Raw genomic sequence first — 6,754 nt, forward strand, 5'->3', positions numbered from 1 at the left:
AGGGTAGAGGTCCATGTGGAGACGGTCCAGACCTACTAATGTCTGGAGCTGCAGCCGGACGACAGGCTGGACTGGACAACACTGACAACAAGGGGCCGAGCCGACTGTGCTATACGGTGGCCCTGAAGTGTCAATCACAACAACAAAAAGGAACAACTAGAAATGCAATTCCTGAAGAAATTGCGGTGTGAATGCTGCGCTGCTGAACTGAAGCTGATGCTGAATAAACTTCACTGCTGAATGTTGATGAAGAACAAAGGATGAATATATCTGAATGAATAGAATGATTGAATAATACAATTTATGAAAAATTAATGAAAAATTGATGAATTATGACCTTGAAACTTGACCTTTGACCTCTAAACTCCTCTGGGGTTATAATTGAGTCATAATAAACATTTGTGCAAAGTTAGAAGAAAATCCGTGTAAATCTAAATTTTGCGGTAACTGGGACTTGAACCACCAACTTTAAGCTCCGGGTTTAAAAAAAAAAAAAAAAAAAAAAAAAAATATAGATATGCCTAATGTGTCATATGCACTTACCACGAGACATGTTCCCCTTCACACAAAGATTTAAGGTGAAAATGTCATTCCCTAATTAGGATTCCAACCTGTGATCTTCAGGCTGCGAGACCTAGGCTTAAACCACTAAGCCACCAAACTTGTTGAGTCTAACAGAGCAGGTCACATCTATAAAGAGAACTCTATATTCCTATGGCGCGGTGGTGAGCTAATCAGGGCCAATTGGTAACAGCTGTGGTCCCTCTCCACCTTTAGAGCTGAGCGAAACGCATCCTTCAAACTTCTGCCTCTCACACGCAAACCGTTTGTCTGACAGACAAAATGAAGATACCGTGAGAATCAGAAGATTCCAAGATATGGATAAAAAACTTAAAACTGTGAAATAGTAATTGAATAGACTTGGAGCTAAAGTACATTGATGGCTTGATGGAGGGCTCGTCTGAGGACGACCTAGAGAGAGAATGTATATGAATCAGCTAAAGGACTATGAAGATGTGGAAAAGTAAGAAATAGTCTAAAGTATGAACGGTAGTGAATTGTTGAACTCTAATTGAAACAATGTGGAATATTTAAACATTTCTAGATAAAATTATTATTGAAAGACATGACATTTTTTTTCATGTGTGAAATAGGCCTTCAAAGAGCAGAGTGTTTACCCCATTTCAACTTTGTCTCTCCAAACTGTCTAATAAAGCGGAAAAAAGAAGAAAAAAAATCTAGAAAAAAAGTGAAATTGCCCTTTAATGGGCAGAGTGAGTCACCAAGGTGAGTGTATGTCTTATTGAGGGTCTGTGATCAGGCAGAAATCCCACCTTTTAGAGGCCTCAGAGAGGTAATTTCATCCAAAACCTCACCTCAAACCGCTGCCTCTAACTGACGGACCGTGAGTCTAACTGACAAAATTATTTTATTGTTAGAACCAAAAGAATCTGATGAAGACACAGTGTGAAGATTGTGCCTGTAATGTGAAGGATATGAGAAGCAGAGCATTTTAAAAGTGTGGTACAGTCTGCCTTTCTCCAGAAATGTCATGTCTCAGTTATCATGGCGGCAGTTGGTTGGACACCATTTAGCTTGGAAACCCAGACCTCCCATTGTGTAGGTCCGATTGCTTCAGTAGTCACATCTATGCGACCGGCAGAATATGTCCTACATTTTGATGTAAAAATTATCCACGTAGGGTTTAATTTGTGGGAGTGAGAGGCAGTTATGTGGAAGGTTTTGGTGTATTTTTACACCAGTTCTACACTGTAACAGTTGGTTTCCCCACTCTGCCTCTGAACATTCCGTCCCATCCGGATCCCATTATAAATTTAGAAAGAGGTTGAAAAAAGCTTAAAACTAAAACTGTGTTTGTTCAAAGACAGTTGAAGATTTTAAAAAGTTGAATGAGTTTTTAATAGCTGTAATTAATGTGAATTGTTTAACGTTTGAATGGAGTCTCTAGCTGAAAAAATGCGGGAGGAGATAGGTTTCAAAGCAGAGGAAGTTTTAGCGGTTTGGAATGCTGCTCCCATCCGCTTCAATGTTAAATAATTTTTGTTTAATTGCTATTAATTATGAAGTTATTAATTTTTTTGAAATTTTTGAATGAAAGCAGACATGTGGAAAATGGGCTGAATATGAGGATAGTTGAAGGAAGTTTGTGGAATGAAGCATGTTGAAGATATGGCCGGCCCTGAAAAGCGGGCGGAATAATAATAATAAGAACTAGAAATGCAATTCCTGAAGAAATTGCGGTGTGAATGCTGCGCTGCTGAACTGAAGCTGATGCTGAATAAACTTCACTGCTGAATGTTGATGAAGAACAAAGGATGAATATATCTGAATGAATAGAATGATTGAATAATACAATTTATGAAAAATTTATGAAAAATTGATGAATTATGACCTTGAAACTTGACCTTTGACCTCTAAACTCCTCTGGGGTTATAATTGAGTCATAATAAACATTTGTGCAAAGTTAGAAGAAAATCCGTGTAAGTCTAAATTTTGCGGTAACTGGGACTTGAACCACCAACTTTAAGCTCCGGGTTTTAAAAAAATAAAATAAATAAATAAAAATATAGATATGCCTAATGTGTCATATGCACTTACCACGAGACATGTTCCCCTTCACACAAAGATTTAAGGTGAAAATGTCATTCCCTAATTAGGATTCCAACCTGTGATCTTCAGGCTGCGAGACCTAGGCTTAAACCACTAATGCCTCGTTTCCACCGAGTAGAGCGGGTCGGATCGGAGCGGTTCGGTCCGGGTAGTTTGGCTTTTCATTTGCCAAAAGTTGGGTAGGGTACGGTTTAAGCGCACCTAACCGCTCTGAGCCGCTCCAAATCTCAGTACTCCTCCGTAGGGGTACTGGCCGCCTGAAAGGGTGCCGAAACGGCGGAGCCGTCATTTGATTGGTCGAAAGAATCATTTCCGCCATGTGTAGTCATCTCGGCAAGAGTGAAGATAGTCTTGTGTTTTGGCGAAAATGTGAGCACAGCTCTGTTTATTTTGTGGTGTTTTTCCTCGTCAATAAATTAATCAGTTGGTTACACTGTGTCCCACAGTCACGTAGCTGCCGCAGCCAGTACTGTTCGCTCACTGTCTATGTGAGTTGCGCCGAGCCGTCTCTGTGTGTTTACGCCATAGATAGTAGTAAATACACGCTCACAACAACACGGGGGGAATGAATAAAGAAGCGGCTGGTTTTAATCATTTCCGCCGTGTGTAGTCACCTCGGCTAGAGTGAAGAGAGTTTTGGCGACAATGTGAGCGCGGCACTGTTTATTGTGTGGTGTTTTTCCTCGTCATTAAATGAATCAGTTGGCTACACTGTGTCCCACTGCTACGATGTCACGTAGCTGCCGCAGCCAGCGCTGTTCGCTCACCGTCTCTTATCAGTTGCATCGAGCCGTCTCTGTGCTCACAACACAGGGGGGAATAAATAAAGAAGCGGCTGGTTTGACCAAGCAAAAACAAGAGACCGCTGGCTTGACCACAGTTGTTCCACAGCCCGATAGTTTGACCCACAATCTGGCGGCGGCTATCGCAGTCCAGCCTAAACCCCGCCCTACCAGTAAGGGTAGGGTCGGCGGTGGAAACAACACCGAGATTCTTAAAAGTGAGCTGTCCCGCTCTGAGCCGCTCCGATCCGACCCGCTCTACTCGGTGGAAATGAGGCATAAGCCACCAAACTTGTTGAGTCTAACAGAGCAGGTCACATCTATAAAGAGAACTCTATATTCCTATGGCGCGGTGGTGAGCTAATCAGGGCCAATTGGTAACAGCTGTGGTCCCTCTCCACCTTTAGAGCTGAGCGAAACGCATCCTTCAAACTTCTGCCTCTCACACGCAAACCGTTTGTCTGACAGACAAAATGAAGATACCGTGAGAATCAGAAGATTCCAAGATATGGATAAAAAACTTAAAACTGTGAAATAGTAATTGAATAGACTTGGAGCTAAAGTACATTGATGGCTTGATGGAGGGCTCGTCTGAGGACGACCTAGAGAGAGAATGTATATGAATCAGCTAAAGGACTATGAAGATGTGGAAAAGTAAGAAATAGTCTAAAGTATGAACGGTAGTGAATTGTTGAACTCTAATTGAAACAATGTGGAATATTTAAACATTTCTAGATAAAATTATTATTGAAAGACATGACATTTTTTTTCATGTGTGAAATAGGCCTTCAAAGAGCAGAGTGTTTACCCCATTTCAACTTTGTCTCTCCGAACTGTCTAATAAAGCGGAAAAAAGAAAAAAAGAATCAAGAAAAAAAAGTGAAATTGCCCTTTAATGGGCAGAGTGAGTCACCAAGGTGAGTGTATGTCTTATTGAGGGTCTGTGATCAGGCAGAAATCCCACCTTTTAGAGGCCTCAGAGAGGTCATTTCATCCAAAACCTCACCTCAAACCGCTGCCTCTAACTGACAGACCGTGAGTCTAACTGACAAAATTATTTTATTGTTAGAACCAGAAGAATCTGATGAAGACACAGTGTGAAGATTATGCTTGTAATGTGAAGAATATGAGAACCAGAGCCTTTTAAAAGTGTGGTACAGTCTGCCTTTCTCCAGAAATGTCATGTCTCAGTTATCATGGCGGCAGTTGGTTGGACACCATTTAGCTTGGAAACCCAGACCTCCCATTGTGTAGGTCCGATTGCTTCAGTAGTCACATCTATGCGACCGGCAGAATATGTCCTACATTTTGATGTAAAAATTATCCACGTAGGGTTTAATTTGTGGGAGTGAGAGGCAGTTAAGTGGAAGGTTTTGGTGTATTTTTACACCAGTTCTACACTGTAACAGTTGGTTTCCCCACTCTGCCTCTGAACATTCCGTCCCATCCGGATCCCATTATAAATTTAGAAAGAGGTTGAAAAAAGCTTAAAACTAAAACTGTGTTTGTTCAAAGACAGTTGAAGATTTTAAAAAGTTGAATGAGTTTTTAATAGCTGTAATTAATGTGAATTGTTTAACGTTTGAATGGAGTCTCTAGCTGAAAAAATGCAGGAGGAGATAGGTTTCAAAGCAGAGGAAGTTTTAGCGGTTTGGAATGCTGCTCCTATCCGCTTCAATGTTAAATAATTTTGGTTTAATTGCTTATTTATTATGAAGTTATTCATTTTTTTGAAATTTTTGAATGAAAGCAATAATGTGAAAAATGGGCTGAATATGAGGATAGTTGAATATAGTTTGTGGAATGAAGCATGTTGAAGATATGGCCGGGCCTGAAAAGCGGGCGGAAGTAAAATAATAATAAATACGGTGAATATCAATGCTGTGAATGCTTTCAGCATTCACACCAATAAATACGCAGAATATCAATGCTGTGAATGCTTTCAGCATTCACACCAAAAAACAACCTCCTCCCCATTACACCACAGCATGAAAAAGGACACTGGCCTAACCACCTCAGACAAGTAAAACATCTGCAACAGCTTTTTGCAGATGTTAAATGACCCCAGCCGTCTTATAGGAAGTACTACGGCCTAAAGTGTCAATCACAACGGCCAATAGGAAAACACAACAACAAATCACAAAACACAAGCACAAGTTACCCGTAACTGAATTTAATTCTAACAAGTGGTCCTAACCAGTATCATGTGAAACTTTCTATGTTCATATAGCAAACCAAATTTCATTCAAACTTGTTCAGAATTGTCTATCAAAGTGGGACGCAGAAATAGATGCAGCCTACACATAGACAGTGTCACACAGTCATTGAAATGGCTGTCACATCGCTCGTCAATGTGACTTATGTTCTTTCTTTAATATTTGTTGCGCCATATATTATCCTCCATTCTTTATTGGCAAATCAGGCGAACATTTTTTTCTAGTGGTAATTGCAGCTTGAAGGCAGCAGCATTTATCTCTGCAAACTAAATGAAGGGCATTTTTGCATCTTACATCGTCTTTAGCTCGTTTAGGTGTCAGTTTCTAACGGATTTAAAACATTTTGTGGAAGCGATTGTGTTTACATTCACCGGTAGCAGAGCTATCCGAGACCACGCTAATTTAAATGGAAAACGCTATTGACACGCTAACTGAAATTAGCGTCACTCTCGCGGAAGTGTTTAACTATACATTAACTCTATAACAGTCAAAATAGCGTAATGTGAGATCTTTAACACTAAAGCAGACAGGTTTGAGGAGTTGGTCATGTCTGTGGAAAGGTTTAAGAACGTTTTGTTTGGAAAGTTGGGTGCATTGAATGAGGAAGTAACAACAGGCTGTGTCTGCTGTGTGTGTCCTGCTCGTCAATGCAAGCGTTAGTCGCAGCAGCCAATCAAATCAGAGGGAGGCGGGGTTTAGCCGGAGACAAATAAATGCCTGACGTTACTGTGGCCTTCAGTGTGCGCATGTATTTGCCGCCAGCATGATAAAAATATGATTACATCAACATATTTGGTCCAAAAAACTTCAAAATCAATCAAGCATGCACACCTCCGTGCCGTGCACAAGCCACATCCGGAAGCTCAGGCCGATTTGACTAACAGTCAGAGAGATATGTGAGCCACAGACAGACAGACAGACGTTTCTTGCTTGATAGATAGATAGATAGATAGATAGATAGATAGATAGATAGATAGATAGATAGATAGATAGATAGATAGATAGATAGATAGATAGATAGATAGATAGATAGATAGATAGATAGATAGATAGATAGATAGATAGATAGATAGATGTCTTATAAGAAACCTTTTAAGTAGAGTATGCCATGTTAGTTGTTCATTT

The sequence above is a fragment of the Ammodytes marinus genome, assembly GCF_949987685.1.
Source record: "Ammodytes marinus genome assembly, chromosome: 19".
NCBI lineage: Eukaryota > Metazoa > Chordata > Actinopteri > Uranoscopiformes > Ammodytidae > Ammodytes > Ammodytes marinus.